This window comes from Saimiri boliviensis, chromosome 1 (assembly GCF_048565385.1).
Source record: "Saimiri boliviensis isolate mSaiBol1 chromosome 1, mSaiBol1.pri, whole genome shotgun sequence".
NCBI lineage: Eukaryota > Metazoa > Chordata > Mammalia > Primates > Cebidae > Saimiri > Saimiri boliviensis.
This window is the reverse complement of record NC_133449.1, coordinates 218,793,159-218,818,023: the sequence shown is the minus strand read 5'-3', so window position 1 is coordinate 218,818,023 and position 24,865 is coordinate 218,793,159. Positions and strand designations below refer to the sequence as shown.

Sequence of the window (24,865 nt, the reverse complement as noted above, 5' to 3'; positions counted from 1 at the left end):
AGTAGGTTTTCTTAAGAAAGGAAGTATGGTATTGGCCAGCATAATGATTGAGCTATCCAGGATATTGCTATGATCAGAAATGTGATATTATCTGATGACCACTGAATCCATTCCCTGATGGCTTCTGTCTTTTTGGTGGAGACTTATCTAAATTACAGTAATGCCTTGCTTAATGATGAGGATATCTTCTGAGAAATGTGGTGTTAGGTGATTTTGTCATCATGCAAACATAAGAGAGTGTACTTATACACACCTTTAGATGATATAACCAACCACACAGCTAGGCTTTATGTATATCCTGTTGCTCCTAGGCTAAAAACCTTTGCAGCATTCTACTGTGTTGAATACCGTAGGTAATTAATACACCAAGGTAACAACTCGTGTATCTAAACATACCTAAACCTAGAAAAGGTATGGTAAAAATACATTGTTATAATCTTATGGCCCACCATCATATATGTGGTCCATTACTGACTGAAACATCATTATTGCAGTCTATGACTGTATGTTGGATGAACTGCCATAATGAGAAATAAATTATTGTTTCCTTCTGAGACAAATTACTGAAGTTGTAAATTTTTTTTTTTAAATCACTTGATTGGGAACTGGGATTTAAGTAAAAAATAAGTCCCATTTACTAAAACATAATTTTTCAGATATGGTAAATTCATGTGTCTGTGCACATGTACGTGTGAGCATGAGTGCACATTTATCCCAACACCATTTATTGAACAGGGAGCCTTTTCCCCGTTGCTTGTTTTTGTTGGCCTTGTCAAAGATCAGATGGTTGTGGATATGCAGCTTTATTTCTATTCTGTTTTCTATTTTGTTCCATTGGTCTGTAGTTCTACTTTTTTACCAGTACCAAGTTGTTTTGGCTACTGTGGCTTTATAGTTTAGTTTGATGTCTGGTAATGTGACACCTCCAGCATTGCTCTTTTTGCTTGAGATTGCTTTGACCATTCAGGCTCTTTTTTGGTTCCATGTTAATTTCAGAGTTTTTTTTTCTTTTAATTCTATGAAGAATAATATTGGTAGTTTGATAGGAATAGCATTGAATTTGTAAGTTGCTTTGGTCACTATGGACATTCTTATGATATTGATTCTTCCAATCTATGAGCATGGAATGTTTTTTCATTTGTGTCATCTGATTTCTTTCAGTAATGTTTTGTAGCTCTCCTTGTAGAGATTTTTCACTTCCTTGGTTAGCTGTATTCCTAGGTATTTCATTTTCTTTGTGGCTATTGTAAATGGGATTATGTTCTTGATTTAGCTTTCATCCTGAACTTTGTATGTAGAAATGCTACTGATTTTTGTACATTGATTTTGTGTTGTAAAAGTTTACTAAAATTGTTTATTAATTCTAGGAGCCTTTTCATGGAGTCTAGGATTTTCTAGATATAGAAGCATATCAGGTTGATGTTAGCTTCATAGAATGAGTTAGGGAGGAGACCATTCGTGTAGATTTTTGGGAATCTTTTTAGTGGAATTTATATCAGTTCTTTGTACATCTGGTAGAGTTTAGCTGTGAATCCATATGGTCCCGGGCATGTTTTAGTTGATAGGTTCTTTTCACTCATTTAATTTCAGAATTTGATATTGGTCTTTTTAGGGTTTCATTCTCATTATGATTCAATCTTGGGAGATTTTGTGCTTGCAGGAATGTATCCCTTTCCTCTAGATTTTCTAATTTGAGTGCACAGAATTGTTCATAGCAATCTCTGACGATTTTCTCTGTGGGATCAGTTGTAAAAAATATAACTTGTTATTTCAGATTGTGCTTATTTGGATCTTCTCTTGTTTCTTTATCTAACCAGGGGTCTATCAGTTTTATTTATTTATTTTCCAAGATCCAATTTTTTGTTTCATTAATTGTCTGTATAAATTTTCACATCTCAATTTTGTTAATTTCTTTACTTTTAGTTATTTCTTTTCTTTGGATAGCTTTGGGATTTGTTTCTTCTTTTTTTCCTAGTTCCTTTAGGTGCAAAGTTATATTGTTGATTTGAGACCTTTCTAACTGATTTATTAAGGTGTTTTTAAGTCCATTAACTTCCCTCTTAACACTGCTTTGGCTGATCCCAGAAATTTTGGTAAGTTGTGTCCTTCTTTTCATTAATTTCAAATAATTTTTACATTTATGCCTTAATTTCAGTGTTCACTCAGGAGTTATTCAGGAGTAAGTTGTTTACTTTCCATGTATTACATAATATGGAGAGATTTTCTTGGTATTGCTTTCCATTTTTATTGCACTGTGGTACAAAAGTGTTATTTGGCATATGATTTCAGTTGTTTTTTATTTATTGAGGCTTGCTTTCTGACCAAGCAAGTGGTTGATTTTAGAATACATTCTGTGTGCAGATGAGAAGAATGTATATTCTGTGGTTGTTGGGTGGAGTGTTCTGTAGATGTTTGTTAGTTCTAATTGCTTAGATGTTAAGTTTAATTCCATAGTTTCTTTGTTAGTTTTTTGCCTCAATGATCTGTCTAACACTGTCAGTGGAAAGTTGAAGTCTCCCACTATTTTAGTGTAGTTGTCTGAAGTATTTTCTTAGACTAAGAAGAATTTGTTTTTTAAATCTGGGTGCACCAGGGTTGGGTGTGTATATATTTAGGAGAACTAAAGCTTCTTGTCAGATTGTATCCTTTATCGTTATGTAATGCCTTTCATTGTCCTTCTTAACTTTTATTGGTTTAAAGTCTGTTTTATTTGATATAAGAATGGTGACTCCTGCTCTTTTTTATTTTCTGTTATTGGTAAATCTTACTCCACTCTTTTACTTTGAGAATTTTTTTTAGAGATGGGATCTCACTCTCTCACCCAGGCTGGAGTATAGTAGTGTCAACATAGCTCACTGCAGCCTTGAGCTCCTGGATTCAAGAGATTCTCCTGCCTCATTCTTCCAACTAGATGGGACTATAGGTGTGCACCGCCATGCCCAGCTAATCAAAAACAAAAACAATATGAATTTTTTTTTTTTAATACAGGGTCTTTCTATGTTGCCCAGACTGGTCTCAAACCTGTCTTCAACTGATCCTCCTGCTTCAGCTTCCCAAGTAGCTGAGATCACAGATTCAATCCACCATGCCTGGCTTAATTTAAAATGAATTCACTTCTTATCTTAAATTTTCTAATATAAATAAATGTGTAATCATAAATACATCTGTATTAGATATTTTCATTGAATAGTGTTACATTGAAAACATCAACATAATAAATATATTTCTAAAACTTATCTAGGATTTTTTTTCTTTTGCTACCAAAAGTGTAAATAATTGGAAACAATCTTTGAGTATTATTGTAAAGCAATTTGATCATCGTGTGGCAGTTTTGCACAGTATTTAATAGTAAAGTCAGGAAACTTTGGAAATTGTTCATGTTTTCAGGTGACTAGAATGCTGTAGCTTATGTAGGTCAGTAGCATACGTAGTAGTTGAGACCTTAGTATATTATGTGATTAATAGACTTTCCTGAACTGTTGTAGCTTCCAAGGGATTTTGCTTCATCTCATTTTTTATTTCTCAATAATATTCCTGGGTGACATATATTGGGTATTGGTCATTAATTCTTTTTTTATTGGAGTATTCTAACATGAGTTTGAAAAAAACATTGAGCTGGTGATTTCTGCTTTCACATTTTATTACAGCCTCAAAATCTGTTTTATAATGATTTCTAGTGATATTTTAGCATCCTAATGATTTCATGGCACCATACATTTGGGAATTCCATCCCTACTTTTCTAGCTACTAAAAACCCTTCCCTTCCTCCCTTGGCATACTTCTTTCAGCACAGGAGATGAATGTAAGCATATAATTAGGGCCCTATACTTGAATGTTTTCATTACTGTTGTTCTATTGAAGTGTCATGATACCCACAAATAACATCTGGGCCTACAACTAATTACCTTGTAAGTGGTAAATCACTGTGGGTTTAAAATTGTATATAATATGACCATTCTTATTACATAGTTAATCACTAGGTATAAGTGCTTTTCAACTCATTAGTGTTAAAAATAGCAAACTATGCTGCCCCTAAGAGACTGAGTTTGATTATGGTGAGAAGACAGTAAAATGTGCACTTTTCATTTAATGGTATTTTTAATGTGATAGATGGTATAGATTTAGTGACTTTGAAAATGATCTTTCCTATTAGTGACTATTAGTAAGATTTCTTTGTTTAATGTGATAGATAGATATAGTGACTTTGAAAATGATCTTTCCTAATGTGACTATAAGTAAGATTTCTTGGTTGATAGAAAATGTGTATTTAGAATTTTGTTAAGAGTATAAGACCTGGACATTGAACAGCATGTAGCACTTGGTAAAGTTAGCCAGTATTAGCTAATACTGTGACACATAAAATTTAGATTATTAATGATTTGGCTGCCTAAATGTTACCTTTTTTTTTCTTAGCTCCTTTTTCTTCTTCTAGAAGCCTGAAGGGGATTTAAGTTTACCTTGAAGCTGCTAAAGCTCAAGTTTCAGCCCCTAATAATTTTGCTTTCTTACTTTTCTGCTTGAAGAGGAGTCCCAAATTATACGTGTGTGCTTTAGGCATAACCAACTGCTCTAAAAATTAATGACTTAACTACTTATTTTGCTCATGAATCTGTAATTTGGGTAGAGCTTGGTGGGGGCAACTTGTCTCTGCTGTATACAAGGTTCCTGGGGCATCCCACCTGGGGCTGGAGTATCATTTTCCAAGATGTCTCCCTTGAGATGGCTGGCAAATTGATGCAGGCTCTTAGTTCCTCTCCATGTGAGTCTCTCTGTGGGGTGACTAGGTATCATGAGCAGTCGTTGAGCAAGTGGTGCAAGAGACCAGAAGTGGATGCTGCCGGTTTTTAAAGACTTGGGCCTGAAAGCTAGCCTGTCTTTGCTAGAAGCAAATACAGTATTAAGTTCTACTATATTTAGTTGGTCAAGTGCTCATAGAACCTAGATTTAAGAAGTGGGGACAAATAGCCCACCTTTCAATGAAGAAGTGTGAAAAAATCGTGGCTCCATATTTTAAAACTACCACACTACTATAGCTGTTAATTAAAATAATAATAAGCAAGTTAGTTATTATGGACTACTTTGTTGAAGTGTACCCATTTGACAGAGGATATGGTTTCTGGGTTATTTTAAAAAAGGAAAAAGGCATTTTGACCTCCTGATGATGATATATTCATACTTTTATTTTACACTGGAATTTTCAAATGAAGTACCAACAGATAGATGTCAAAATGAGTTGTGAAAAATTATTCAAACACAAAATTTCAAAGAATATAACAAACCAATTATATAACGTTTGAATTCTCTCACTGACATTGAATATGAAAAATTCAAGAGTAAAATATGAGAGGATTTTCTGAGAAGAATTTATATTGGGAGAACTGTGGGAGTGCTGTGAGCATCCCCTGTCTCTGCCCCTCAATGTGTGTCGGTGCATCACCTTAAGTATGGTGAGAAGTGCTTCAACAAAACCCCTTGGAGAGTGTGATTTCTGCTTCAAGACAATGATGACAAAAGTCCTGATCAATTTCTGAGGGAGCTAAGGTGGCCTATGGTAGTAGGATGGAGGTCGGAGTCTGGGTTGAACCGTATCACCTCCCACAGCAGGGCAAATGGAAGTGAACCCCAGGGCTGGCTGTGAAACCCCTGATAAAGACGTTAGTCTGAGGTCATCTTAAAGGGATCCTGCCCAGAAGGCAGCCTGTCAGGAAAAGGGAAGCCCAGGAGTACATTGCTGTGGGCATGCTGTCAGATTTGTCAACTGAAAGGGAAGCAATCCCTGCATGTTAGGATTGAAGTTGATGGGCCCTGCGGTGAGACCTCTGTGGAGACTTAAATTCCACTAGAGTGATTCAGCCAAGGACCTAGAGAACAAAGCCATCTTATAGCAGTCTAGTCAAGTAAGAACCTTTCCAACCTCTTCTCAGTTCTGACCTCACTCAACCCTCACTTTGCTGTTCCCCTAGTGGAGATGGGACACCGGTTGGCCAGCTGAAGGAGGAAAAAAACTATAGACAGGCAAAAAGAGAAGATGGGCAATAACTTTTTCTCCAGCTGTAAGCCACCAGCTTGCAGCAGTCCCTAGTTGGGGCAGAAGAAGAGTTAATGTTAAATTTAAGTTAGAGCTTTGATTGTTTTGTGGAGTTTGCCATTAAATATTTTTATTATGAAAGCTTTTCTACATGCACAAAAGTAGAGAGAATAGTAAAATGAGCCCTTTTTCACTCCCGACTTGGAATTAGCAATTATAAGATCTTGCCGTACTTGTTTCATGTATCTCTACATATTAGAGAGTGCAGCTATAAAATCTGTGGATATTTTCCTACATAACTACAGTGCTTTTATCCTACCTAACAAAATTAACAATAATTCCATGGTATTGTTCAATAATAAGTCCACCTTCAAATTTCCTTGATTGTCTTGAAAATGCCTCTTTATAGTTGACTTCTTCTAACTAGAATATAATTATGTTGTAGAAATTCTATCTGACAGTAGTCTTTTTGCATCTCCTACCCACCAGCCAACAGTGATTTGTTGAAGAAATGTGGCCGTTTGTCCCATGGGATGTCCATGTTCTGAATTTGTTGGTTCTCTTTTTTGGATTATTTCACATGTTTCTTTAGCCCCCATTTTTCCTGTAAACTGGAAAGTTAGCTCTAAAGCCCCAATTAGATTCAGGTTCCACTTTTTGGGCAAGAATGCTACGTAGGTGTGGTGCTGTGAATTTCATTTTGCATTACATCAGGAGACACACCGTGTCTGGCTTTGTCCACTTCAGTGACATTGGGATTCAGCAGTGGGTTCAGGTCATTAGTGACAGTGCAATCCCTTTTTGTTAACTTTCCCATTATCTTTTAATCTAAGTGTTTCATCGGTGCATGCTGACTTTCTTAATTATTTTAGTAGGAGTTACCAAAAGGTACTTTTCTACCTCTATCATTCTTGCCTCATTGGATGGAATTTTTCTGCAAGGAAAAACTTTTTTCTTAGCAACTAGGCTATTTGGTTACCTGGAAAAGGAGTTTATCTAGGATACACTGGTTAAATATTTAATTCTTTAAATGTTAATTTCAGAGTAAGTAGTTTGTGCCCTAGTTACCGTCAGTGGTAGCCATTGAACTAATTTTCTTTCCATCTTTCTTTTCATCCTATGAACATATGGATTTATATATTCAATGTATTTCAAAAAATTACATTCATTATCCCTTTAGATACCAAAAATTTTTAATCTTTAGCCAGTGGAAACCCTTTCATGTTTCTCTTGTAACATGATCCTGTTACTCGTAGATAGTTTCCTTGCTCAAGATGTTCAGGTTTCTTTTGCATATTTCCTTCCCCATATACCAGTCATTCATCTAAGGAGTCCTGCTTCCTTGAAGTGGGGAATGATGGTTAGAGGCAGAAGTTCAGGCCCTTATGATCCTTACTGTTACTGAGTTGTTATCACTTGGAAGCCTTTTTAGTGGATAGAGCCAGGAAATACGTATTTTTGCAAAGAAAAAAAGTCATGAAGTGATACTGGTATTTCCAGTTTAAGTTTAACCTTGCAGAAACTTTATATGATTTTTTTTTTTTTTCTTCTTGAGATGGAGTCTTACCCTGCCATCCAGGCTGGAGTGCAGTGATGCCATCTTCTGCCTCCTAGGTTCAAGCTGTTCTCCTGCATCAGCTTCCTGAGAAGCTGGTACTCTAGGCATGCATTACCATGCCCAGCTAATTTTTTGTATTTTTAGTAGAGATGAGGTTTCACCATGTTGGCCAGGCTGGACTTAAAACTCTTGACCTCAAGTGATCCTTCCGCCTCAGCCTTCCAGAGTGCAGGGATTACAGACTTGAGCCACTGTGCCCAGCCTGTTTTCTCTTAAGTAATTATTATTTGCTCTATCCTACAAAATATATAGTTTCAAAATACATATCCTATAATCTTTAAAATATTGTTTGAGAATGTATTTTCTACAGCATAAAATTTAATTTCACATAATTATACTGATAATATCATTGAGAATGCTTGTGAAATATAAGCTTTCTTTACAGCTGTATTTGTCCTTAGAATTTATTCTACTAGGTATAGACAGTGAAAATATATATTCTATAGCCACTAAAAATAATTTGTCTGTGTCCTATTATCTCTACTTTATATTCAGTTGCTTTATTTCAGTTATTTGCTAGTATATATGCTTTTATTTATAAAAGGAATGATGGTGACTTAAATCAAAATCTAGTAGAAATGGTTATCTATAGAGGGAGGAAAGGAATAGGTAAATGGAAGTGAGCATTCTCTGAATATATTTTCTTATATAGGTTTAACTTTGGATTCGTATAAATGTGTTATAAATTTAGAAAATAAAATTAGATTTAAAAAATCTTCATCTGGAGATGCCAAATAGTCTGATGGAGATAATGAGTTTGGAATTTAGGGGAGATGTTAGGCTGGAGATGAAAATTTGGGAGACAGTGTTTAAAATTACAGGTGAGTGAATGAGACCAGAGTGAGACTGAATGTGGATGAAGTGGTTTGGGCCTGAGACTGATACATCCCATCACATAGAAGTCAGAAAGAAGACAAGAGTTCAGCAAAGGAGGTGGAGGGGCTTCTAGTGAGGTAAGAAGGGAAACCGAAACCCAAGGAGTATGGTGTCAGGAAGCCACATGAAAATGTGATTCAAGAAGGAGGAACTGACCATGTGCCCTTCCAGTAACTTTTTGTATTGCTATCCTTCCATATGTTCTAAACGACAAATGAGGATCTAAGGAGTCGTAAGAAGTAGCTGAAGTTAGAGAAGCAGGGGATATTTAGGGAGGGGACAATTCTGATAATGGGAAAGTGAATCCAAGTGAGAAGTTTAAGTAAACCAATTCATGGAAAACTTGAACTCGGAGCCTAACTACCTCCTTATAACCCCAGAATTTTCAGCTGATTGTGCAGCTTAGGTGGAAGTCAGGAATTAAAAGAGGATCAAACTAAAATTTTAAGTTGAAGTAATAAGAAGCTAAAAAGCATTGTCTTTCATAAGTTGTAAGTGTAAGAAGTACAAAGAGAAAAATAAAGATATCTTTTTTTTTTAAAGCCAATTGATTAGCGTAAATTTTATGATTGAGGGAAAAGACAATTATGATAGAAAGTGAGGGCAGAGTGGGTGGTATAACTTCAAAGTGGTCTGTATGCTGGACACATTGATCAAAGGCAAAATAATAAAAGAAGCAAGTCTGAGGAGTCATTGCATTATTAGAAAAAGACTACCCGTATTTCAGTTTATGACACCAGAGTTCCTTATGCAAGTCAAGAGATGAAAGATATCATAGTTGATGCACTCAATGAATTCTGTTAATGGCTTCCTTTTCACTTGTGAATTTTCTTCAAAGGTAAGTTTTAGGTACAAAGGATTTTATAGAAGGATGTGAACTAATGTATGTGAAAGGAAACTGGCTTCTCTCCTCAAGCAATATATTGTGGCTGAAAAAGAAAGTGAGGAATGGAAGATAACGAGAAAAACAGCTAGGAAAAAGTACAATAGATGGTTTGATATTTGTTTCAATGTCTATAATCTTGTTTTGATTAAATGATATTTTTGCCCTTTTCATTTTATGAAAGCATTCGACATGTATGAAACATGTTAAGAAGTTCCCTGTTTGCTTATGGGTGGAGAACACATTAATTCTAACTACAAGGTCATAATTAAGCCCTGGGTGTTTATACTCACAATTAAAGTGCTAGATTAGGGGTGTTAAATGATCGTAGTTTTAAGGTTTTGGTTCAGAGTCCTAATTTCTGGTATTTTGCTTTTCAAAAACAGCATCAGAAATGACCAAAAGTAAAATATATTCAATGCAGAAACTATAGAAAACAGAAAAGCACAAAGAAACACCAAAATTACTGAAAACCTCTGTACCTAAGATTGTCCGCTGTTCTTCCCATACTTTTCTATGGATATATTCGCTTGTGTACATAAACATATTTGTGTGTTTATTCTATTTTAATGTAAAATATTCCATTTTAGATTAACATGCTGCATCATAAAACTTAAAATGTACTGTTATTTTATGATATGACTTCCCTTATTATTTTAAACAATTATATAATAAGAATTAAAATGACACATTATGTTGTATTTCATTTGAGGAATTAATGCATATTAAAACAGCAGGATCAGAAACATGTTTCATTATCTATTGCTATGTAATAAGCCATGTCAAAACTTAGTGGCTTAACTTAATTTATGATGATCTCTCACAGGTCTAGGGTTTGAAGGACTTAGCTGGGCTCTTCTTCCTTGGGGTGCATCATAGAGTTGCAGCTTGATAATGGCTGAGGCTGATGTCATCTAACTGCTTAATCATTCGTGTGTCTGATGTCTGACTTGTGATTTCATGTCTGGACATGACACGTATGGACAGCTGGAGGCTAACTAGGTATGTTTCTTTCCATATAGCCATTTCATGTGGCTAGCTTAGGCTTCCTGAAACATGGCAGGTAGTCAGATTCCTTATACTGTGGTGTCTTCCTCTGGGGCAGCCATTCCAAGAGGACTGGGAAGAAACTTCAAAACATCTTAATGACTTAGCTTTCGAAGACCAAGAATATCACATTTCTACTCCATTCTTTTGGTTAAGCAAGTCCCCTAAGCCCAGATTCAAGGGAAGAGGACTTAGACTCCATTCTCAAACTGAGGAGCACGAAAGAATTTGCAGCCACCTGTAATCTATTACGAGTGGCCTCATCCAGTTTGAAAGTATAATAATGTACTTTTATTCTAATGTTTTATAATATGTATTCATTTAAACACTATTACTGGAAAAATGGCACTTGTATGTGTATTTTTAAATAACAATTCTATCATAGTGTAATATTGTATTTATCCTACTTGTTACCCTTGAACACTTTCCTATGTCTACAGTTTTCATAATTTTTTAAAAAGTTTTTAATTTTTGTGGTTACATAGCAGGTATATATATTTATGGGTTACATGAAATATTTTGATTCAGCATGCAATGTGTAATAATCACATCAGGGTAAACGGGGTGTCCATCACCTCAATCATTTATCCTTTGTCATAAAATATTTTTAATGAAGCTAAGCATGGTGGCTCATGCCTGTAATCCCAGCACTTTGGGAGGTCAAGGTGAGTGGATCACTTGAGGCCAGGAGTTTGAGACCAGCCTGAACAACATAGAGAAACCCTGTCTCTAAAAATACAAAAAATTAGTCAGGTGTGATTACAGGCCATGCTTGTAATCCCAGCTACTTGGGAGGCTGACACATGAGAATTGCTCGAACCTGGGATGCAGAGGTTGCAGTGAGGTGAGATCACACCACTGCACTCAAGCCTGGGCAACACAGTGAGACTCTGTCTCAGAAATATATATATATATATGTATATACATATTTTAATGGCTTCGTATTTTCCTGATATATCGCTTCCAAAATTATGGGTTTACGTAAAGATTATCTACTGGTTAGATAAAATAGTTACTGTAATAATGACAAAATAATTGTTCACTTAAAATTGTAGAGGGGTTAAGCAAACCAGTATAAAGAGCTAAAATAACTAGAGGTTTGCTAAAGGAAAGGCATAATTGTTAGTGGCACAATGCTTAACTGACCACAAATGAATTGTAAATGATTGAAAAAGTCAACTAATCCTAGACATTTAAAAATTGTTTTAGTAGCTAAAAATAGTTTGTACCTGAAGTCCCACTTGTTGAAACATGATTTTAGTAGCTATGGTTTTGTTCATGTAAATTGGGTGAGTTTATAAGAAAGACACAAGGTATTTAATGGTTAACGTAAGTTAGACATGTGGTAAGTCTATTACATACATTATTTCAGTGAATCCTCACAACCCCTCTTTAAGGTGGATGATTTAATTTTACATTTTCAGATGGGAAAACAGGTTTAGAGACACAATTGAGATTTAGAGATGCTAAGCCCCTTGCCAAGCTAGCAAAGATGATAAGGACTGATTCAGGATGTAACTTAGGTGGTGTGGATTCAAAACAGATGTTTGAACTATGAAAAACAGTCTGGAGATTCCTTAAAAAACTAAAAGTAGATTTGCCATTTGATCCAGCAGTCTCACTCTTGGGTATCTACCCAGAGTAAAAGAAGTCATTATACAAAATAGATACTTGCACGTGCATGTTTATAGCAATAGAATTTGCAATTGCAAAAATGTGGAACCAGTCCAAATGCCCATCAATCAATGAGTGGATAAAGAAAATGTAATATATATGGTCCATGGAGTACCACTTAGCCATAACAAGGAATGAAATAACGGCATTTGCAGCAACCTGGATGGAACTGGATACCACTATTCTAAGAGAAGTAACTCAGGAATGGAAAAGTAAACATTGTATGTTCTCATTCATAATTGGGAGCTAAGCTGTGAGGACACAAAGGCATAAGAATGACACAGTGGATTTTTGGGACTTAGGGGAAAGGGATGAGGGAGAGTGAGGGATGAAAGACTACACATTGGGTCCAGTGATCACTGCTTGGTTGATGGGTGTATCAAAATCTTAGAAATCCCATCAAAGAACTTACTCATGTAACCAAATACCTCCTGTTCTTCCAAAATCCATTGAAATACAAAAATATGCAGTATTCAAGGCCAAAAAAAGAATTTATCATTAACTATGATCTTGGTAGGAATTTTTTGGCTATAAACTTTTTATCAAATTAGCAAATTCTTTTATATTCCAAGGATACTAACAGTTTTGTGTTTTTTTACCTAACCTTATTGATATATAATTGAACTAAAATTAACTTCACATATTTAAATTGTACAATTTGGTTCACTATTACAGATATATACATCTGTGAAAACATTACAATAAAATTGATGAACATTTTTATAATCCACCCCCACCAAAAAAACAAGTGTTTGTACATCTGTGTAATATGATTTCTTCTTAAAATAAAAACGTATAAATTAGTAATTTGGAATATGATTAGGTTTAAGGTAGAAGAGGATGCAAAGATAAACAAAATATGACCCCATTTGATATAGTTTGGGCTGTGTCTCTACCCAAATCTCATCTTGAATTGTAGATCCCATGATCCCTATATGGGATGGGAGAGACCCGAAGGGAGGTAATTGAATCATGGGGCAGTTGCCTCCATGCTGTTCTCATGATAATGAGTAAGTTCTCATGAGTTCTGAGAGTTTTGTAAGGGGCTTTTTCCCATTTATAACAGGCTTTCCCACCCTGGAACATGTTTGCTTTTTCTTCTGCTGTAATTGTAAGTTTCCTGAGGCCTCCCTAGCCATGTGGAACTGTGTATCAATTAAATGTCTTTCCTTTATAAATAATCCAGTCTTGGGCAGTTCCTTATAGCATCATGAGAATGAACTAAACACCCTTCTTAAAACAAAAACAAAAACAAAAAACAAAGAGTAGTGAGTGTCTGTAGTTATATGACAAAAAATAATATTACAGGTGATTTATAAAGGATATGTGACCAATTCATCTTCACTATGAGGACAGAGGCAGAGAGTAGCTGGGAGGTGTTACACTTAGTTTTGGTTTGACATATATTTGAGGGACTGGTAGGACATCTGTATAGGGATATAAAGAAGTCAGTTGAATGTGTGAGCAGGATTGGGGATTTATTTTTTTTAACAAGAATTATTGCCACTGTAATCAAAATGGCTTGCAAGAAACTTCGGGAAGTGTTTTAATAGCTGACCACATGAGTCTAGTTCTGCAGGATGTAAATATCAATGGGGAAAATTGTTCTGTGGTCATAATGGATTTTGAAAATGTTGAATAAAAGTTGTTTATATTCTTTTAGGCCTTTAGGGTTTGTCATAAACTTTAAGTATTTTGAATATTTAAGAAGGTTATTTAGTATTGGCACAAACATATTTCCTAAATGTATTTCTAAGTGAATTCTTTAGTCTGATCAAAATGTGGGCATAGCATAGCATAGACCACACTGGGGGAATATTGGTTGGAACTTAAATGAAAGGGTAAGAGTTGCATTGGGAGACTTTCACAGGGACTGGGCAAAGCTCAGATTGCTCAGAGGACAGGGTGAAATCTGATATTGAATGGAAGGAGAGAGTTGAGGTGGAAGCTTGAAGAGGAAACCAGGCTGAGAATGGGAAGTTGTTTGTCGGTGAGAAGAGTGCATTTGTGGGGTGAGGAGCAAAGGAGAGAGAGAAGGAAGGAGGGAGAAGAGAAGGGAGGAGAAAGATAAATTAGTAGAATTAAAATCTTAAACGTGAAAGAATGAGGTTAGAAGCCTAGATGGTGGGTTGTTCTTAGGAGTATGGGTGTTCCATTTTTGGAGACAGTCTATGGAGATAGAGAATTTTGAGGGAAGGGAAATAAAATCTTTTAAGTGGTTGAACTATTACAAAAGTGAAGGGTGGACAGTTAATACCAGTGGGGAATCTGATGCAATAATGAAAGCAAATAAGAATAAATATTCTTATTTTAAATGTGTGAAGATAACCTATTCATTTTTCAGCAACTGTTCACACAGTAATGTGGAGGATGTAGTTGGGAGGCAAGAACAGATCTAAAGAGGATTTACTTTTTCTTTACTTAGTAGGACAAAACTCACTTAAGATGGAATTCTATTTAAATGCTTCTTAGTCATGTTTACTGTGGTGTACCCACGCCTTCAATTATGCCTGGCAGATAGTAGAGACTTAGTGAGTACTTTCCGAATGTCCTTGAATGTGAATGAATGTTAGACACAGCCACAGCACATCAATAGTGCCCACATGCCACACTTGGGTTTCCTTTAAGCTCTTTCAAACTTGTGTCTATGAACAGAAAGACTAAGCTCTTGAAAAGACTTGGCACTAAGTCCTGTAGCCAGAGGGAGCTGCTTAGGGACCCTGTAGTCTAAAGATAGCACTAGGCCGGGCGCGGTGGCTCAAGCCTGTAATCCCAGCACTTTGGGAGGCCGAGGCGGGTGGATCACGAGGTCAAGAGATCAAGACCATCCTGGTCAACATGGTGAAACCCCGTCTCTACTAAAAATACAAAAAATTAGCTGGGCATGGTGGCGCGTGCCTGTAATCCCAGCTACTCAGGAGGCTGAGGCAGGAGAATTGCCTGAACCCAGGAGGCGGAGGTTGCGGTGAGCCGAGATCGCGCCATTGCACTCCAGCCTGGGTAACAAGAGCAAAACTCCGTCTCCAAAAAAAAAAAAAAAAAAAAAAAAAAAAAAGATAGCACTAAAGAAGTGGCATAGGCAATGAGTATTTCCCCTCTGAAGAGTTGTGCTGACCCATGCCAGGAGTTGGGGCTAGTGAGGAACAAAGAATACAGCCTGAAGTAGCAGGCCTGGGCAGATGGAGGAAGACCAGCCTCAGGCAGGGAATCAGGTACCAGAGTTCAGTGGCTGCTGAAGTACTGTAGTCTGGGAGACACCAGACCTCCTTTAGGAATGCATTAGCCGCTGGAATTCTTAGAGCATACAAGTAGGGGAGCTCCAAGAGGTAAAAATGGATTTCCAGCTAGTATGATGCATGCATGGCATCTTGAGTAGGATTTAATTTAATTTGGAGAATAATGGAGTGCTTAACACATTTGCACCATGGGTGTTGTGAACTAGTTCATACTTGTTACATGCTTTGGATTCCAGGGAATTCATAATGTTTGTAAGACAATTCATAATCAGCTGTAAGACAATTTTAATCAAATATATCAATCTAACCCTATCATCCCTCCAATCTCAGCAGAGTACTGAAACAGGGTTTGGGCTGCATTTAAAACATAGGGGAAAAAACCCCCCACTAAATCCTTTAAGAGCAAGAATAGAAGAGAAACATTTAATTTTGGGACATGTGTACGTAGTAGCTCATGGCCATAAAAACCCCCAAAGAGGCCGGGCGCGGTGGCTCACGCCTGTAATCCCAGCACTTTTGGAGGCTGAGGCGGGTGGATCACAAGGTCAAGAGATCGAGACCATCCTGGTCAACATGGTGAAACGCCGTCTCTACTAAAAATACAAAAATTAGCCGGGCATGGTGGCGCGTGCCTGTAATCCCAGATACTCAGGAGGCTGAGGCAGGAGAATTGCCTGAATCTGGGAGGCGGAGGTTGCAGTGAGCCGAGATCGCGCCATTGCACTCCAGCCTGGGTAACAAGAGTGAAACTCTGTCTCAAAAAAAAAAAAAAAAAAAAAAAAAAACCCAAAAAAAACAAAAAAACCCCCCAAAACATAGAAGTTAAAGGTAAGAAAAGAAATTAGCTGATTAGAGTAAATCAGGCATCCCCAGACTTTTTACACAGGGGGCCAGTTCACTGTCCCTCAGACTGTTGGAGGGCCACCACATATTGTGCTCCTCTCACTGACCACCAATGAAAGAGGTGCCCCTTCCTGAAGTGTGGGGAGGGGCCGTATAAATGGCCTCAGGGGGGCTGTAGTTTGGGGACGCCTGGAATAAATGCTTTGAGAAAAACAATGGTGTACTCACAAAGCATGTTGATGAAAGCCAGAAAAAGTAAAGTCAATGTGATATTAGATATTCGATTCTCTATAAAGATGAATTTAAATCAAACCTAATGAATACCTTATTTAAAATTTTAAATAAAACATTTTAACAAAGTGTTTTAAACAGCTCTGACCCATCTAAATGATCAGTTACTGATAAACTCTTAGGCATTCCCAGAAGTGGAAAATTTTCATGCTTTGACATGGAATTTTTTCATGTTATTAACTTTCTTTCTTTCTTTCTTTTTGACAGAGTCTTGCTCTGTCTCCAGTCTGGAGTGCAGTGGCACGATCTTGGCTCACTGCAATCTTCCCCTCCTGGGTTCAAGCGATTCTCCTGCCTCAGCTTCCTGTATAGCTGGGACTACAGGTGTGTGCCACCACGCCCAGCTTATTCTTGTATTTTTGGTAGAGATGGGGTTTCACCATGTTGGCCAGGATGGTCTCGAATCTCTGACGTTGTGATCCACCTGCATCGGCCTTCCAAAGTTTTGGGATTACATGTGTGAACTACAACCCCTAGCCATTAACATTTTTATCAGTAAATTCATCAGTCTGAAATGAGTTTACCCTGGAGTTAGTGTCACTTCTAGAGGGTACTTAACAATCTTCAGTGGATTTAGCAAAGAGTATTCTCACATTTGATTTTTACCTGATTGATAAATGCTTGTATAATATTATCAAGCATTATAGAAATTAATAAAACAATTGATCTTAGGTTTTATCATCACATTTTTAAATTTATAAATCTCTGTGTAAGTGGGAAGCAAGAGAAGACCAATCTCAGATATTTTTCCTTAGAGATATAAGCATATCGACAAAACATCGTAGCATAAAATCTCACAAGTTCAGTGTGTATGAGACAGATGGAGAAACACATTAATACTGTCAAGTCATTGGCTTCAAACTTCCTGGGATGGAAATGTTTGTAATCCAGGTTTAGGTTTTATGTTTCGAATTTATGGAGGATTATAGAAGTTGAGGGAATAATAGAACATGTTCAGGTACTTTGGTTGCAAACTAAGGCTCTTATTTTAACAGAATTTTGTACAGTCCTTGAATCCCTGTGGAAAATTGTTAATTGAAAGGATTGAGTATCTAAAAAATATTAAATACCTTGTTTTAGTTTGGTAAGTGGCTCCTGGCAGTGACAATAGATAATATGACATGCAAATACCTTCTAAATGGGAAAGAGGTAGTACTTAGTTGGACGATAAGTTATCTTCCAGAGCTTTACCTAATTCATCTGAGCATCACATGTTTAGCCAGAAAAATAAAATGTTTATTTTTCTTCATATCATTGGTAAGTTCATAAAATTCTGTTTTGTGTCAAAAGTAATAAATAAAAGTGAGAACCAGAAAAGGACACGTTGTGAACAAAATTAAATAAAAACTGCTTTTTAAAAACAAAAAATTTTTTAAAAGATGCATTTTAAAAAGAAAACCAAAATTTCCTTTTACTTAGAAGCAAGGGAAAACCAGGCCAGGTGCGGTGGCTCATGGCTGTAATCCTAGCACTTTGGGAGGCTGAGGTGAGTGGATCACCTGAGGTCAGGAGTTCGAGACCAGCTTGACCAACGTGGAGAAACCCTGTCTCTACTAAAAAATACAAAAATTAGCCAGGTGTGGTGGTGCATGCCTGTAATCCCAGCTACTTGGGAAGCTGAGGCAAGAGAATTACTTGAACCGGGGAGGTGGAGGTTCTGGGGAGCCAAGATTGTGCCAATGCACTCCAGCCTGGGCAACAAGAGCGAAACTCTGTCTTAAAAAAAAAAAAAAAAAAAAAATAAGCAAGAGAAAATCCAGCTCTTCTAAATAAGCCTTGTGTTAAACAGGAACTAAGCAATAGGCTTTTTAGAATTTCATAACACTAGGAAATTCACCTATCAAAACCTGAAATGCAGCCAAAACGATATATGGAGCAAAAGCGTATCTTTTAAATAATAAAAAAACTAACTTGTTTTTCAATTTATGAATCTTAAAAAAATACTATAATTAACAAATCAGGATAGACAATTGATAAAGATTAGAAAAGAATTGATGAATTAGAAAACAGAAAAACATCGGACTTAATCCCAGATCAAAATATCAAAATAAAGTCAGTAGTCTTATGACTTCATTTTGCAGTAGAGGAAGTAGACTCAGATGTTAACAGCCTACCCATAGTTGCTCTGCTGGTAAGTGTCAGAGTACTCTAAGGGCATAGTTGATAGGCCTTGCTGCATTTTTTTTCAGTGTGAAAATTGGAATTATCCAACTGGCCCATTAGTCTAAATTCTGGGTAATGGTTTATATTTTTAATGGCTAGAAAATGGTTTGCGAGTGATACTGCTGGAGACTTTATAATTGCTTGAGGAAACCAAGGAAATATAGTAAAAACCAGCAGACAGTTGGGGATTGCTGGAGGCTTGCATAATAAGGGTGTAGAAGCATCACTACAACCTGGAACGTTATGATCAAGAGCCTCATTAACAGAAGAAATAATGAACTTAGACACTGATGACTTCAGAGAATATTTGAAGAGGAAAATCTGAAATTACCAATTACCCTTTTGGCAACATAAATGTGTGCTGTAATGATCCTGTATTCTATTAATTCTGTTAGATTCTCATATGTGTATCCCATTCATCTTCCAATTAGATTCCATTCCCAAGTTCTGCAGATTTACAATACAGTATCCTGACAATGTTTCAATGCCTGGTATGGTTTTTAATAAGTGGGTAGATGGATGGAAAGGAGTGACTTTGTTTGATTTAAAGGAAAGCAGTAAGAAATTTTCAAAAGGGGTGAGGGGTGCCATACATAGTGACTTCCTTCCAAAGTGTATGGTATGGAAAAGAGGGAAAAGAGTAACTTTGCAGTGGAACACTCTGGCAAATACTGCCTTGGCCAGGTAACCAAGCTCAACACCAGTAGTGATAAGTCATATTGATAGTATGTACCTTTTATATAAGTGATGAGAAAGTCATTTTGCCTTTTTGGTCTTCCCCAAAACCCATAACCCCAGTCTAATTGAAAAAGTTATCAGACAAATCCCAACTGAGGGACATGCTGTAGAACACCTGACCACATTCCTCAAAAGGGCCAAGGTCATCAAAAATAAGAAAACTCTGAGGAAGTGTCACAGCCAAGAGGAGCCTGAGGAAACATGACAACTCAATGTAATGTGGCATCCTGGATGTGATCCTGGAACAGAAAAAGAAAATTAGGTAAAAACTAAGAAAACTGGAATAAAGTGTTGACTTTAATTAGTCAAATTGCATTATGCTTTGTATTTCTATTTTGTTATAAAAATGATTAATAGACATTAAAAAAATCAAGATAAAAAGTCATTGTGTGGCTCAGCAGCAGCTGAGTGGTTAAAAGATTTGTGGTATTTGAGCCTGAAGGCAGATTGGGTGCGTGCAAAATGGTGTGGCAATGGTTTCCATTTCAAAACACTTTCAGGGTCTCTTGATCTAACTTTGGGTTTCTATCATTTTTTTCTTTGTCTTTGTTGTTGTTGTTTTTTTAACCTGGAAGAACCACAAATTATTACAGAGTAAATACAAACTTTTTTTTCTAACCATGAAAAGTACTGTTCTTCTCTGAAATTGTAGATGTAGCTGGGAGGGTAGGCACCTGCAAAGTTCCCAGACCTTGACCTGTGCTTCCTATGCCAGTTGCGGTGTGTAGAGGTGGCAGATACTGTGGTTCAAATTTCAGGAGTCATCCAGGAACATCAGGAGCCCCAGCATTTTGTTCTTTCAGATGCCGTGTTGTAATTCATTTATCTCCTGACCTTTAAGTTCATGATGAGTTTCATTGTCTTTTAAACTTTCAAGTTCCCCGTGTTTCCATCTGCTTCACACATTCCTTCACTCTAATGTTGCTACTGTGGAAGGTAGACAGGAATTGTGGGTGTATGGTTGGTTCTCATATAAGACAGTCCAGGATGCCTGATGCTGTTTCCTTTGGTCTGTTGACCATGTGCAGATTGGAGGTCTAGAATTTGGAAACTGGCACTTCATGGTGCACAGAGATGGATTCCCTCCCCTGGGGCTCATAACTACCTCAGTACTGTAGCTGTTTGTTATGCTTCCATTTAACAATTGGTGAAACTCAAGGCCATGTGAAGGGAAGTGATTTGTCTAAACTTCAACAGCTGAGAAGGTGGCAGAGACTAGACTTGAGCCCAAGGCTGAGTGGGATCAGTGCTTGCCTCCTGCTTTGGAGGTGACTCAAGACTCAACACCCCAGGAGGTGCTTGCAGTGTCCAGCTAGAGGCTTCATGGTATCTGTGGTAGGATGCTCATGTAGGCACTGCCACAAATTCTTCCCATTGTCTTAAAAAATCAAAGTACTGGGACACTGCATGGAGGTATTCCACAAGGTGGTGAGTGTGCATGTGTGCATGCACATACGCACATGCACACTAACCACCTGTGGACTGCTTTTCTACCTCTGAATGATGTGGAGATAAGAAATTTCTTACTTTCCTTTTGACCCTAGTCTGAGGAGGCTTTAGGAGGATATAGGAGAGCAAATTCTCTGTCTAACTGGCAGCTACTGCTTGGTTCCAGCAAGGGATGCTACGGAGAAATGTGGACCCAGATTTGCCATTTCTAGTAATTTTTCAGAATAATCTGGAAATCCATTTCTTTAAATGTGAAATCTTCAAATTTTAAATCTTGGCAAAAATGATCTTTTAGTGCCGTTTTGTAAACAGTTTGGACTAAAAAACATCATATCCCTAGGCATCTGGGTTTACAACATTAAACTCCCTCTTTTGCTTTCTTACCAGCAATAAGTGCAAATAATTCATTTAGAAAACACAGGCACCTAGATTCTTCAATAAAACAGACGGTCTTCAATGAAGAGAAAGAAACTCACAGAAAGTATCCAAAGAAACAATTTAAAAGTTTTTAGAGAATACTACAGAATCTCAGGAGAAAAAAATAATTTTTTGTTTGACTGGAGCAGGCGTCCCCAAACTACAGCCCGCGGGCTGCATGCGGCCCCCTGAGGCCATTTATCCGGCCCCACACCGCACTTCAGGAAGGGGCACCTCTTTCATTGGCGGTCAGTGAGAGGAGCACAGTATGTGGTGGCCCTCCAACGGTCTGAGGGACAGTGAACTGGCCCCCTGTGTAAAAAGTTTGAGGACGCCTGGACTAGAGCTAATTAAAGCTGTTTTCCGTGAGATCTTAATTTCAAGAGAATTGCTTTTCATGACTTTGTCTTTAAGATCTATGTAGAATTGCAAAATTATATTTGTTTGGGAAGAGTTATAGGGGGCAAAAATCTATCCTTAGATTCTTAGACCTCTTTTCATAATTTGAGAAATTGTTGCTGTTGATTGTTTTTGGAGATGGAGGGGTGCCATCTAATGGTGGTTTAAGAAATCTTAATTAAACGCGTGATCCTTATTTTGTAAAGGACCTGAAAGACAAATGGTATCTTACTATTTGACAGAGATATTGTCACATACTCAGATTTATAACCTATATCAGCAAATTTGACTTACTGCTTCTAAATTGGCCTCAAAAGATTTAGATTAGTGAGATTTTCATTTTGTGCTTTGCAAATGTGGGAGAGGGAAAGCACAATTCAAACCCATAATCTTCTAGAACTCACAGAACTCTGGAATTAAAGCTTCTCTACACTGTTCTTCCTGTTTCCGTGGCGGGCATATGTGGTCCAAATATAAACAGCTCGAATGGCTTTTGTGAACTCCTTGTTGATGACTCATGCAAACGGAGTACATGATCTCATGGAAAATGTGAAGCTTAAGTATTCTAGAAAGAAGATAGAAATCAGAAGCCCTGTTATGTGAGTTAAAATACTTTATGTGTTAGATCAAATAGTTACTTGCCCGGTTTCTGTTATGTAAAACGTTATTTTTCCTGAAAGTTTTTATCTATACTGCATTATTGTTCATGGAAATGACCATTATAGAACCAGTCTTATGTATATACCATGGCAATTTGTCTTATCATGGTTACTTTTCTGGAAAAAATTATTGTGTTAAGGTACAGTTTTTGAAAGTTTAAAAGTGCAAATCTCACACAAATATAAAATGAACGTGTCAAGATTTTATTCAACCCATTACTTAGTGAGGAAACTAATAAACTGTTAATACTAGTTCAAAGAGCATTTTTGGAACAAAGGATTTACAAGAAAATAATAAAGAAATGTTAAGGTAAGATTTCTGGGTGAGATGTAAAACTGGTTAACATCCTACCAGGAAATAAAGTGGTAACCTATGTATGATCTGTTTCACTGTACAAAAGTTACTTGCACTTTTTAGTCAAGTAAAAGGGTGATAAGAAAAAAGTACTTGCACTTTTATAGGACAAAGGTTTTCAAATTTATATGTGATTTCACTAAGTCTGAGATCTTTTATCAATGGTAAACCGTTATTGATTTAACTTGGTGTGTTTCTCCAAATCTTGGGTGGGTCTGTGCTTGGTGTGATCATTAAAAGCATAGTCCACGCAGTACTTTTTGGCTTGTATTCAAGTTTTGGATACGTTTTTTAAAAAAAAATCAGTGTCTGTGATCCTCATGTCTGTGCCTGTGCTATTGTCAGAGTAGAGTAACTGTCTGGATCTGACAAAACTAAATACGGCAAGGAAGGATGAAAAGAGTCTCTTGCTTTCTTTTCCTATCCACGCTTTTCCTACCTTCCCATTACTCTAAGAGGTGGGTTAATCTACTTCTTTACTCATTTTTTCATTAAATAAGCATGTCTTGAGGGCCATTATATAACAGGGACTGTGCTAGGTGGTGGGTATGTAAGCTAGTCAAGATGAGCAAGGTCATTGTCCTGCAGGCGTTTTTGTTCTAAGGAGAGAAACACAATAAAAGCAAATTGTGATAAGTACCAGAAGGAAACAGAAGGGCATTGGTTAAAAGAGGAATATTAGGCTTTCATGTAGACACTGTGTTAGGAAAATATTTATTATCTCAGCTAAACACCATAATTATTGTAGATCTTATCAATTAAAAAGGTAGTTTCCTTTGACTTTCACTACACCTATCCATTCCTTCTCCAGGGAAGGGTAGACACAATAATGGTAACTTGTACTTTCCTAGACCACATGTTGCCAAATCAAAAGTGGTTGCCTTCTACACCTGGGGGGCAGCAGTCATTCTGGTATCCCACTTTATATCATCCTGGTATTTCCTTTAATGCTTTCCTGTGTTTCATTCTTAATTGCTAGTCCTATATTTTCTTCTTTCTTAGTTTATTTGCTTTATTTCCTTGTTTTGATGGAGAACGCCCTTCAGTAACATCCTGAGAAAGGGTATGTAGAGAGCGAAGTTTTAGGTCTTGTATGTTAGGAATTATGATATTTCCTTCCACTTAACTAATACTTTCATTGGGTATAGAATTTAACTACTAACTTTAGTTAGTCACCTTTAATATAAGACCTTACAGAAAAGGGTTTTTAAACAATTAGATAAACACAAAGGCCAAAAGGAAGACAAAAAAAAAAGCAATAGTAACTCAGTTTTGGAGTCAGAAGGCAGATGGATGAGTAGTGATTGTCTTAGCAGACCCAAGGAAAGAATTCAAAGGGATTCCAGGATGATAGAAACATGGATCCCAGGATGACTGTTGCCCATCATGTGTAGAGGGCAACCACTTTTGATTGATGTAGGTCTGACAATATGTGATCTAGGAAAGTGCAAGTTACTATAATTGTGTCAACTATTTCCAGAGAGTGAATTGATGACTGTAGTGAAAGTCAGTGGAAACTGCCATTTTATTGATGAAATATACAATGATGATGATGTATATCCGAGACAATAAACATATTCCCAACATAAATGTCCACATGGAAGCCCGATATTTCTTTGTTAACTAATATCTTGGAAACATGCTGTTTTCTGCATGCAGTCTGTATGCAGAAGAAGACAAAATTTGTACCAGCAATTTTTTTTTCTGCTGGAATACATATATGTCTGTGTATATATGTATAGACATATAAACAATCTCTTGAGAGATACAGATGAAGTTGATAACTGTGATTGATTGTGGGTAGGAGCAGCATATGGCTGGTGGAGGGTACTGTGAGGGAGGCTTATTTTTTAGTTTATCTTTTTGTTCCTTTTTAATATTATGCCACATGCATAATATTATATAAGTTCCTTAAAGATGAATAAAATAAAATGCATTTCTCAAAAACTGAAAATAAATAAAAATAAAGACAGTAACATAACAGTCTGAATAAGACTATTCTTTTTATTTATTAGTTTTAAAATGTTTAGCACTTACTCTAATTGTAACATTAGATTACTTTGTTTTTGAAAGTTGTAAACTTAAATTCTGTTTTGCTTTGGGAGAGGGCAAAGGTCAGTATTTTTTGGTGGTACTTGCCAGATACAAATAAGACAGATTAAGAATTCTTAGAAGATGAATAATTGATG

The 24,865-nt window shown here is 36.7% G+C and overlaps 1 protein-coding gene across 4 annotated transcripts in view; it reads left to right on the top strand.

The window, feature by feature from the left end:
* Positions 1-24,865, top strand: part of ADGRV1 (adhesion G protein-coupled receptor V1) — a 583,497-nt gene that overhangs the window by 14,068 nt on the left and 544,564 nt on the right. The window contains exon 1 of one of the 4 annotated variants that reach the window (XM_074383775.1): positions 10,240-10,407. The exons of the other annotated variants lie outside the window; for them this stretch is intronic. The gene's annotated coding sequence lies outside the window, so the exon portion shown is untranslated. Of the gene's footprint in view, positions 1-10,239; positions 10,408-24,865 lie in introns of those variants that run through there. 4 annotated transcript variants of the gene reach the window in all.